Here is a 9,821-nt window from a genome sequence, read left to right as displayed (position 1 = left end):
AGGGGGCTGAGGAGCCGGGGCAGGGTAGCCCCAGAGGGAGTGGAGCCCCGGAGAGCGGGACGCAGGCCCCGCACGGCAGAGCTCTGCCCTCTATGGCCCTGCTGCTGCTTCTGGCCGCCCTGCCACAGCCCCTGGGCAGCTCAGCCGCTTCGCCCAGCCCCGGCTGCGGCGCTGGGGGGTGGCTGCCCTGTGGCACCTGCAGGTGGCTCCATGTGCCCTGCGGGGCGGCCCCCAGCCCAAGTGTGCCCCGTTCGGAGCCTGCCCAGCCCAGCCCAGCCACAAGGTGCGGTGCTGCTCCCCTGCAGCGCGAGCTCCTGCTGCCAGGGCCGGCTCTAGGTTTTTGCCACCGGAAAAAAAAAAAAAAAAAAAAAAAGGCCAGAATGCCACCCTTGAAAATGTGCGGCTCCAAGCACGTGCTTGGTTTGCTGGTGCCTAGAGCCGGCCCTGGTAGTACCCCTCATGTTCTAGGCGCTTTTCAAACACTGCAGAAGGAGTGCTTCCATTGAGAACTTCCAGCCTAAGGAAAAGATAAACTTTAGATGGAGTTAAGAGGAAGGGGAATAACTGACAGTTTATATACAGGTCAACTTGATTCATTGTCAGCAGCACAGCAGAAACTATCTTTAAACTGGAACTTAAGTGTGGACAGGGTAGGGGTCTTGAAGATGAGCTCAGGACTGCTGGGGCCAAACTGCTCAATACAGAGATTGAAAAGGAATTCTATGGTGTCTAAATTGTTTCCTGTCTCCACCTCACAGTAAAGGGAGTGGGAATCCTGTCAATGCCTGGGAATTTCACAGCACAGGTTCGTTTCACAAATAGATCCACTCCATACTCCCTGCACAGATTAGCCTCATTGGCAGTTTCTCACTGTAGTTTGTTCTTTTGTCAAGATGTTCCTCTTACCCTTGGGCTGTCATTTAGTTTGTTAAATAAATAAATATAATCAAGGCTTTCGGGATCCTTTTCTTTCCCCGGCTTCCCCTTGGCAATCTATACTGTGGCTATGGCTTTAAGAACCCTTTTAGGGAAATACAGGAGCCAACAGCAGGGCCAGGAATCATGGGCAGGAAATGCAGAGGAGCATTAAAATAAAAAAGATAGTGCACCTAGGCAAACCCAGCTTCCCTCGTGCAAAGGCTTGATAAGGGTAAACAAGATTAAAAGGCTTTTCTGATTACATTTGTAATATCAATATGCATTTCAGATACATTCATACAGCCTGCGTAGCAATCTGCTCAAGTGGGTCTCCGTTTTCCTTCCCTTACTTAATGTTTCTTGTGCAATCATCAATTTGTTTGTCTCCTTCATAAGTAACCATAAGGTACAATATGGGAAAGAACACACTCCCCAGCTCCCCAGCCAAGGCACTTGGAGTGCTACATGGCAATTTAAAGGTATAAAAACCATCAAACTATCGGTATAAAAAACATATAAGACCCAACAATGCAGCCTAATTAAAAGGGTCCTATTCAGGGCAGACATAGTAAAAAAAAAAAAAAAAAAAAAAAACACCCCACAAAACTCCTCTGGAAACACATTTCCTAGATGCTCTTTTAGAAGCGCGAGAAACTGAGGGAGATGAGCAAGTTCCAAGCCCTAAAGCTCCTAAAAGTAAAGCACAAACACCAACTCAACAGCAGAATGGCGAGAGAGTGGGTGTTGTCAGAGCCTGTTAGAGGGTGAACTGGTTCTTTCATCCGGGTTACAGCTCAGCCTTATCTATGACAGGCTTAGCTCACCTCCCCAAGATGTGGAAATTAATAAGAGGAGCACATGTGACTAAGAGACCTGCTGGGAGACATGGGCAGCCTGTGGTCAGTCAGGAGGGAGACTCCAAGGAAAGGAGTGCTCCATGAGAGAGCAGAAGACCAACTGGGAAAGGGCCAGCAAGGAGGCCAGGCTGAGCATACAGGAAGAGGCCCTGGGAAGAAAAGTCCGGGCAGTTTGGGTTACAGGGCAGAGTTCACTTGTTTGGGATCTCAAGGCTGGAGACCGGTAGAAGAGGGTGGACATGGGTGCTCCTATGCTGCCACTCCATGGAGTGGTGCATACACCCTTGTCAACAAGGGAGAAGACGGGAGCGTTTGAAGCCCAGGAAGGTTGGCCGCTGAACCAAAGAGAAAAGCTAAAAACTGTTGAGGGAGAAGAAAGACACTCAGAAGACTTGTGCCTGGCGAGAGTCTGGGGCAGAAGAATGATTTTGTTTCCTTTTGGACTTTAACTTTGGAAGAAGTGAACTATTGTGACTTAGTCAGAGGGGTGAGTCACCGCAATAACCTAAAAGTCCTGGATGACTGCTGAGAAGGGAAACTGAGGCAGCAGATGTGCACAGAGGCCGAATACTAGCCAGGCAGGGGATGAGGTTTCGCATGCAGCCAGGGCCTTAAAAACCAACAGGACCAGCTTAAAATCCACCATCAGGCACCACAGGAACATTGCTCCATGAGGTCAGAGTCCAACTACGTCAATAAAAACTTAAACTTAGATGTTAAGGGAATAATGGAGACTGAGAACTTACGATGTCTTTAAATTGCAAATGGCAGGCTCCAGAACATGACACAAGTGGCCACGTACCCCCAGGCATCCAGTCTTCAAGCTTCAATGTGTAGTCAAAATAAAGCTGACAACAAAAGGAACAGTGTGCACTGTCCAGCTGCTGGGATTGATTCTACAAGGTCTACGTAATTACATGGGTTGTAATGAAACCAGAAACCAGGGTAGAGAATATGAAATGGAGGCTGCATGCAGACTTTAGTTACAGAGTCAGGCTAAAACTTTTCATGCAATAAGAAGGTGACAGATGGGGGCACTTACAGAAATACAGGCTGGAGACTAGGTCAGAGTCAAAACTGTGTGATTAGCTTACTGTCTAAAGTAGGCGGGGAAGACGGGATTGGATTTATACAGCCCTGGCTCCCTATATCTCTACACTTATACAAGGAAGACCCAATTTACATTAAATAGTTCTTCAAGATTCTTCAGAAATAAAGCTACTAAAGGAGTATACCAACACTTGGGTTAGAGCGAGAAAAACTGCTGTAGCCAGAAAAAGAAACATGATTAAAGAAGCAAAAATGCTCCCTTAAACTAACAGACTTCTAGCCGCATTACCATTCCTGAATTACAAAGTCTAGATTTACATTTTCTGGAATGCTTGGTCAGTGGAGAGCTTACTGTAAAGAAGAAATAAAATTGGACACAGATTCTTTGTCATTAAGCTGGAAGCCTTATTAGAGTGGAAATGGACTATGGAAGCTCTTACCATCACCTCAATAATAGCCCAGTCATTTCCACATGATTGCTGTTCAGTGGGCTGTAAGAAATGAGTGGTGAAGAAGAGGCCAAAGATTGAATGGCCACAGAGACTGAAATTCCCTCTCAATCAAGGAGTAGTCCCTTCTCCAGGCCAACTACTGAGGCAAACTGATAGGGCAATATGGGGATTCATACTGCTGTATCCCCTCTGTGGATAAAGAGAGAATCCTGGTTTCCAGGTCTAAAATGGAATCATTTAACCAGCAATAAATCCACTTAAAACAAGTTACATGGAAAATAATATACATCATATGTTGAGGGTCCTAAAGGGAAAGAACTGTTCAGCTGAACTGAGACAAGAAGCATTCTAACAGTGCTAACATTCAGTGTCTGTCTACACAAAATACTTGACCAACTAATACTAGGAATCACCTAGTATGCTGTTTTATGTCCATACTGCATAAACCAGATTAATTTTTTTCAGTAGTTCAAAATTTTAATTATAAAATGCTCCATTAGTGAGTGAGCTAAAGTGAAAATGTCCTTCCACTACCTACAGTACTTGGATTGTTTCACAGTATCACACTATCATTTTTTGATTGTAGCACATATAACTTCCTTCCACCAGATGTCACATGTCTAACTGCAGACTCAGTAGAGAGGCCAAGAACTTTAAGGGCCTTTCAGGACACTGTGGGGGAAGCTTGCCCTGCTGCTGCCCTGTAGATGGAGGCCCAGTCTACACTTAAAACTTAGATTGACATAACTACAGTGCTCAAGGGTGTAAAAAATCCATACACTGGACAGAATAGCTATGCTGACTTTACCCCTGGTGTAGATGCAGCTTGGTCGATGGAAGAATGCTTCCAGTGACTTACCTACTGGTGCTTAGGGAGGTCCAGAAAAACCCTTTCCATTGCTGTGGTCTACGTCTACACTATGGGGTTAGAGCAACATAGCTGCGATGAAAAACTACACCCCGAGTACACAATAAGAACTAAATCTATACAATTTATTCAGAGCTGGAGTTCGCAGCTGCAGGGAAATTTATATCTGTAAATATGCAATTTAGACCATTAATTTGCATAAGGTGACACATGGAGCAGCACAAAACTTGATGGCTATGAGCTAGTTTAGATTTTATCATTTGTTAGTTTAGATGAGAGACCATGGGGACAATCCTGATTACTGGCTTTCCTCCCAAGGCATATAAAATTGGGCAATGACACACAGAAATCCATGCTTTTTTTAGGATCAGACATTAAGAGCAGCCCTTAATGTCACTGCCCAGCCATGACACTTCATTCTCTGGTAGATGCGACTTCTAATGAGGGATTTTAGGCACTGATTTCCACTCCCTCCCCCGCTCTTTATTTATTTAGTAACCAGCCTGTTCTTAACAGGAAAAAGTGAAGGAAAGTATTGGTCACTTTCTGTTCAGAAACGTAAGACTGTTTGCAGTCCTCTTGCCCCCAGCTGAGAAGGTCAGGGGCCAGTCTTTAAATACTGAGATATGGAGGAAAGAGAGGCCAACAAAAGTGACTCATTTATTTTGAGACTTGACACTAAAATTGCTGTTACTTCCAGACTATACCCAATGTTCACTGTTCTTTAGTAAGTCAGAATTACTAAGTTATTCGTAAAAGCCAATATGCACTTACAAAAAGCAGTGTAACTTGAGCTGCAGTATATCTTGATTTCTGTTTTGAATGAAATACTTCCAGTATGGTCTCTATTTTATGTTTGTGTTTCAGTTTCCTAGAGGACAGCTTGCAGAGTTACTCTTGACATACAAAACAATGCCAAAAATGGGAATTCAGAACATGTTTCTAAACTTATTTACTGAGTCACTGACAGGTAGGGAAAATATCAGGTTATGTGACAAACACTGAGCAAAACTGTTGTGGTATATTTTAAAATATGAAAATCTTGGTTGCATTTTTTCTAGGGTTCTGATTATTCTCTCCCAAATGTTTAAATGGATTTTGAGACATTTGTAAATAAGGGAAACATGGTAACTAGGGCCTGGTATTATAATTAAGATAAGTTAAGCTGTCATGGAGGATATAAAACTCCTGCTGAGATTATTAAAAGTTAGTAATATGTGTCATTGAAATGGCTGTTTTTACCTTTTAGTGATGGAGTAGGAGAAAACTGATGGAGCGTCAATCGTCACACAGCCAATAAGATTTAGGAAATCAGTCAATTGCCAGGTGGATCTCATCTGGGAACTGGCAAATTATAGGGTTTGTGGACAGTCACTAAGGAGGACGTGAAGAAGGGAGTGTTTCTGGTTTCTGCATGGAGAGGTTGGGTCAGGATTGGGTCAGGATCAAGAGATTGGTCAGGATCAATGGCTTCTCTACAGCAAGTTACTGCATGGCAAATCAGGATGTGACTATAGAGTGCACCAGCTGCACTACTGCACAATGAAAGCTCTAGAGTGTGGCATGGCTTACAATGCTTTCAAGGAGTAATACAGCAAGCTCCATTATGGGATTTTCACTGTGCTGTAGCAGTGTCCACACAGGACATTATTGCTCGGCAGCTTCTGCACTGTATTGGCTTGCTAGGCAGTAAAATGCTGTGTAGACAAGCCCCAAGTTCTGACCAGACAGCCTGCTTCCCCATCTCTGATACCCATATATTCACTGTTACTAAACTTGTAAATTCAGTGTGTGTATAGTAACTGATCATACACAATATGTGATGGTATGTGCTTGTTCATCAGAGATCAGATCCGGGGTCTTAAATGTTCAGCTAGTATTTAAATAAGTGCAGTTCGGCATTCATAGAGTATATTAGACCAGGTGGCAATCGCTGAAGATCAAACTAGGTTTTATTTTGATTCAACAACTTCTTGTTTTGCATAGCAACGAAAAACATTTATCAAAGAAATCCTGTTGAATATGAATACTTTTTTTCCTCCACCAAGCCAAATATTTTCTTTGATTTCATCTCATCGCAGCAGCTAGACATATGGGACAGACAGACAACTAGTCCTCATTACAATGGGAAAATAAAGTTCAGTAGTTCAAAAGTTTGTTGACTTGCTTATTTGCAAAGAAATTAACAAAACTGTGACCCAATTCTGCTATTCACATCCATCCAAAATGTCCAATGAAATCAATAAAGCGTTGGGTGTGCAAGGAACACAGGCATAGGGTTCAGTTTGGAAACTCAATAAAACCAGTTAGTCTTGACCTAGTCCATCAGTATTTCCCTTTATATGTGGATTAATTGATTTCAAGTCTGCAGTGAGGAGTAGGAACGATTTATCAGGAGCTCAATTATCTTATTACTGTCACACCAATTGGCAATTACTGATATTGCTTATTATTGTTAAAAATTGTACATTGTTTATAATTCACCAAAACCACATCCATTAGTGTATGGTTTTTCACTTTATTATGTTATGTAAAATAAAAAATGGTGTTAATCAACAATAAATATTTCTATCATAGATATCTGTCTATATTCAAATGTTTATTTGCTACTAGATCTGTAAAATTTATGGGCATAATTTAGATGGGCTATCAGATTACAATCAAATCTAGAAAAGTGAGTTTTGCCTTTAGGATTCCTTCTAGCTGGGTCTGGTCAAGAAGAAATAACTTCGACATTGTTTAACCATACATAACTACGTGCTCCTCCAAAACTTTATGAAGGCATTAATTTTAAATGGGATAAGGAAAACGTATTTACTGTCAATTCTACTCACTGCAAAGAACTCTGGCTACCTAGATTCATCAGCTCATCTCTGTATTCAATGTGGATGTCATGCTAAAAACAATCAGATTCCAAAATTAAACAAAACCTAAAAAGTAAGAACTTTGTTTTTATTAAGATCTCATTCTGCAGTTCTCAATCAAAGAACACTGAGCAGCTTTAGTTCTCCAATATGCACAATATGTTAACACAGTGCCTGGGCGCTAATGCAGACCTGTGTATGGTATAAATTTGTAAAATGCAGCAAGAAATGTAGATGGTCAAAAAATCTAATAAACTGCTCAAGAGCCTCTACAGCTTGAAAGCAATGACTTTTCAACAGACATCATCATGAGGAAATGTGGACTATAAGAGTCTATTTATAGGTAGCTGGGAACAAGTTATCAAATCAAAGGAAGCCATTCTTTGGGTGCAGTGGGCTGTTAACCAGATTTTTCTGTAGGGAGGATATTAAATAAATAGCCATTAAAGTAGATTACCCACTAGTACAATTACATGCGGCATCTTAAATGGATGCAAATGTAAGTGTGTGTGTGGTTTTTTTAAGAACACACTAAATAAGTTTGCCAATTTTATTTGCATTTAATAGTTGATTTATTCATATAAAACTTGTATTTCTTTTAATGATGATGAAATCTAAGATTGCTTGCTCCACAGCTTCACTCTTTTCTCACACATATTTAATTCCAAGTGATAAGCCAGAGTCTGTTCTTTGGGTCTTTTTCCCAGGTCTGCAGTAAACACTGCAGAAATTACTGGCTCAAATGAGAGATATGGGGTGTATTTTTGTAGCGAACAGAGCACCTGCAGCGCCCATTAACTTCAGCTGAACTTGTGAGAGTAGTGAAAATCAAGCCCCAGATAATTTTGTAAGTATTTATCACAATAGTTTAGAGTGTAGTTGTAGCTGTGTTGGTCCCAGGATATTAGAGAGACAAGGTGGGTGAGGGAATATCTTTTATTGGACCAATTTTTGTTGGGGAGAGAGACAATCTTTTGAGCTTACACAGAGAGCTCTGTGTAAGCTTGAAAACTTCTCCCTCTCTCTCTCTCTACAGTCATTTAAAGGAGATAGGATTCCATTATTTAGATTTAGGAAAAAGAGATAGCAATATTGGGATACACAGCAGAAGGTCATGAGATGCAGGTGGATGAGCTGATGGAAAAAGTATCAGTGAAAAATAAAACCAAATAAGAGGAAGAATTAGCTAAAAAAAACCATCAGGGCACTTGGTGAACTTGAGAGTCTTAAGTCAAGGACAAGGAAGACTTCTTTTCAAGTGGGAATGACAACGTTCCACACACTCCTAGTCTATTTAAACCAGTTCTAAAAGTAGAAAGACAACGGCCTACCATAGAGAGAATTGCATCAACAGTTCCATTTTCTCAGTAGACCCCTCTCAGGGCTGGGGTAGAACTAACTCTACTACCGAAAGGGATGCTTAGCTGCTCAGTACATCATGGTTGAGCAGAGGACTATATTTCCACAATGTTTCCTAGACATCATTCATTCTACAGCCTCCACCCACATACACCTAAATAAGGGCACAGAATACACTATCACAGGCAAATAAAGCATTTAAAGACATTCCCCTCCCTTAATCAGAGTGCAAGGGAGCAGAAGAAACAGGGAGAAGACAGCAGAGGATACACACGATCCTGAGCACTTACTCCCTCTGCTACATGTTAATATTTCCCCATTGAGGGGCTGTGAAACTTCATATATTTATACCCACAGTGTTTCCTCAAAATCAATACCGGGGAGGGAGAAGGTTGCAGGGCAGGGTTGGTCTTGTTACAAAATGGCCAAGGGGATGTTGTCGCAGGTGCGTGAGCATCCACTGAGCTCCCTTTGCTCTGCATTCCCTCATGGCAGCCAATACCCTCAGGAACTTTACTGCCATTAAGTCCCTGCTGATGGGTGCACCATACCTCACACCCAAGAAGTTGGCAGATGCAGAGAGAAGTTATCAGGAGTAACAAGGAGTCCGGTGGCACCTTAAAGACTAAGGGATAGTCTTTAAGGAAATGCCAAAATAAATCCGTTAGTCTTTAAGGTGCCACCGGACTCCTTGTTGTTTTTGTGGATACAGACTAACACGGCTACCCCCTGATACTTATCAGGAGTAATTACTGGCCTGATTTCTGAATGGAAATCCATCCATGTCCAAGAGATCCACTGTGTGTGTCTGCTCCCTCTCAGCCTGAGCCATGGAACCCTTACTCTGAGGATGGGCTTCCTTTGTGTCAGAGGGCAGGAGGCCAATGCCATGAAACCATTGCTCTCCACTTCTGTGGAGTTAACCTCTTCTATGTCACAGGTTTCTGAGTGGTAGCCAGGTTAGTCTGTATCAGCAGAAAGAATGAGGAGTACTTGTGGCACCTTAGAGACTAATAAATTTATTTGGGCATAAGCTTTTGTGGGGGAATAAATGGACACAAATCAGACATCAAGAATTATAACATCCAAAAACCAGACAGAGAACACTTCAACCTCCCTGGTCACTAAATTACAGACTTAAAAGTTGTAATACTCCAACAAAAAAAATTCAAAAACAGACTCCAATGAGAAACTGCTGAATTGGAATTAATTTGCAAACTGGACACCATTAAATTAGGCTTGAATAAAGACTGGGAGTGGATGGGTCATTACACAAAGTAAAACTATTTCCCCATGCTAATTTTTTCCCCTACTGTTACTCACACCTTCTTGTCAACTGTTGGAAATGGGCCATCCTGATTATCACTACAAAAGTTTGGTGTCTCCTGATAACGGCCCATCTTAATTGATTAGTCTCGTTATAGTTGGTATGGCAACACCCATTTGTTCATGG

The sequence above is a fragment of the Terrapene carolina genome, unplaced genomic scaffold (genome assembly GCF_002925995.2).
Source record: "Terrapene carolina triunguis isolate 2854851 unplaced genomic scaffold, T_m_triunguis-2.0 Scaffold68, whole genome shotgun sequence".
NCBI classification, from domain to species: domain Eukaryota; kingdom Metazoa; phylum Chordata; order Testudines; family Emydidae; genus Terrapene; species Terrapene triunguis.
The sequence above is the reverse complement of the archived record's forward strand: the minus strand, read 5'-3'. Positions refer to the sequence as shown.